General features: G+C 38.4%; 1 long non-coding RNA gene across 1 annotated transcript; it reads right to left on the bottom strand.

The window, feature by feature from the left end:
* Positions 1 to 347: 347 nt before the first annotated feature.
* LOC138737601 (uncharacterized) lies at positions 348 to 2,335 on the bottom strand. Its single transcript, XR_011341054.1, has 3 exons — positions 2,106 to 2,335; positions 1,937 to 2,014; positions 348 to 883 (listed from the first exon to the last, which is right to left on the bottom strand). It is a non-coding gene; the product is annotated as an uncharacterized lncRNA (long non-coding RNA).
* Positions 2,336 to 2,600: the final 265 nt, after the last annotated feature.

Raw genomic sequence — 2,600 nt, 5'->3', positions numbered from 1 at the left:
TAGGCAAGAGGAATGTAGGTAGACTTCACCTTCGCTTCAAGGACCTCTGGAAGCGCAACATGAAAGCCTTAAAAGTTAACACAGAGTGCTGGGAGGATATAGCAGATGACCACAACAAATGGCGAGGAACTTGTTATCAACACCCAGAGCAAGGTGAAAGCGTGATCTTGAGTCAGTTTGAAGAGTGAAGAGCTAAGTAAAGAGCACAGCGACAATGTACAAAAATTTAACAATGCTCTATATTTGCAGCAACTGTGGCCTCTATAGCCACAGTCGACACTGCTAAACAAACCAGTGACTACCAGAGGCATAATACCCATGGTCAATCACAACCAACATAGGGCAATGAAGATTATGTTCATTATGCTTCTAAATTGACAGGATTCACATTGTAATTTAGGGAGCTTCTCCTTGGGGAGAAGCCAGGTAGCATGGAGACCCCTCTGTGGTCACCACAATAAAATTTGTCCCCTTGATAATGTTAAGAATAATAGCAATTCTGAAGTTGCTGAAATATCTTCTTTTTCCCAGATGTGGGAAATGAGGCTGTGGATTTGAGACCCAATTTCCTCTCAATTAGCCTTTCAAAATTCACAATTTTTATACCATCTACTCCTAATGCTGTTTTTCAGTTGCCATATGGCCTCTTGAATTCTTGACAGTCTGTTGAGGAGGCAATGCCAGGCAAGATATCTTGCTGTGGAGTCAAAGTCAAAGTACTGCAGCCATTTGCGGAACTCCCTTGAATATGTGTTGATTGCTTCCTTACTGTTGAGAAGCTCTCTTCTTTTAATGGCTCTCACTTCAGTGGGGTTCTGCAGGTTTGGGTTATGGATGGCTTTTCCAGCACAAAAATATATCCCTGCGTGCAATTGCTTAAAACCTGAAACAAAGCAAAACAGAAAATGCTGGAAATACTCATGTGGTCTGATAGCATTTGTTGATGAAGAAACAATTAATTTTCTGGACTCCAAATCTTTAACTATTTCACAGCTGCTACCAGATCCAAACATCACAACACAATTACATTGGACAACAATTTATTTCAAAAGGTTTGCTTCTTGAAAGAACATTGGGGATTATGATCAACTTGAAGTTGAACATGAAGATAATTTCAGATTTGCTGTATCATGTAGAAAGTTAGAGAAACATTAAATTAACTTTTATTGAATTTGGAATGTTTGCTCGCATAATGATGCTGACACCTTGTGTTCGTTCAACTAGTGAAAAATGTTTTGCCGCTGATTTTTGTTTGTACTTAGGATTTGGTGACAGTGTCCAACAATAATCAGCCAGCAATAATGGATTCCAGTTGCCTTGATATCGCTTTTTCCATGGTTGCAATATCCAGGTAAAACTTTTCATCATGTTCACCACTGACTGCACCAAGATCAGCAAGAGAGAAGTCCAAGTGTAAATGCAGAAAATGAAATTTCAATGATATATTGCACTTCAGGTTTTGTATGCTTGAAGTAGATTTAAAATATGACAGGAAATTACAAAGATTGGTTAAATCTAAAAAGCAGTACATGATGGGAAAATAAAATTTTCCTATCAGCAGCCGAAAATCCATAAAATGCACTCAAATGTGTTCAGGAAGCAAAATTTTCATTATCCAGTGTTATCACTGACTTGCTGGGATCCTGCACTTACAGTGCCTGCCATAATGTTTGGAACAAAGACATTTTTTTTCCTTTATTTCTGACAGTGCTCTACATTTTTAAATTTATAATCAAATAATTCACATTTGATGAAAGTGTATATTCCAGATTTTACTTAAGGTTATTTGTGTACATTTTGGTTTAACCATGCATAAATTAGGTCCCCCATTTCAGGGCACCATAGCATTTGGAACTTTGGCTTCACAGGTATTTGTGATACTCATGCAAGTTTAATAGCTTCATTAGGCTAGGCTTGCTGCTAAGCTTTTGATTACCTTTGAAGTCTGTAGTTGTCATTTTTCAACACGAGGGCCAGAGTTGAGCCAATTAAAGTTAAATAAGCCATTATCAGGCTGAAAAACAAGAATAAAACAATAAGAGTCATTGCCCAAACATCAGGATCATCTAAATTAAATGGAAAATCATTAAGAAAAAAGAGCATACCAATGAGGTCAGTAATCGCAAAAGAACTGGTAGGCCAAGGAAGATCTCCATTGCTAATGACAATAATTCTCATCATAATGAAGAAAAATCACCCAACGCCTGTCCAACAGATCAGAAACACTTTTCGGGAGGCAGTTGTGGATGTGTCGATGACTGCTGTCTGTAGCAGACTTCATGAACAGAACTACAGAGGCTACACTGCAAGATGCAAATCACTAGTTAGCCACAGAAACAGGATGGCCAGATTATAGTAAGCCCAGAAGTATTTAAAAAAGCCTTCAAAATTCTGCAAAAAGGTCTTGTTATCAGTGACGGCAAGAGCAAAGCGTGGAGGAGTAAAAGAAATGCTCAAAATACAAAGCTTACCACCTTATCTGTGAAACATGGTAGTGGGGGTGTTATGGCCTGGGGATGTCTGGCTGCCACAGGAACTGCCATACTTATCTTCATTGATGATGTAACTGCTGATAGCAATAGCAAAATGAATTCTGAGGT

This window comes from Narcine bancroftii, chromosome 6 (assembly GCF_036971445.1).
Source record: "Narcine bancroftii isolate sNarBan1 chromosome 6, sNarBan1.hap1, whole genome shotgun sequence".
NCBI lineage: Eukaryota > Metazoa > Chordata > Chondrichthyes > Torpediniformes > Narcinidae > Narcine > Narcine bancroftii.
This window is presented reverse-complemented; position numbering and strand designations above follow the sequence as displayed.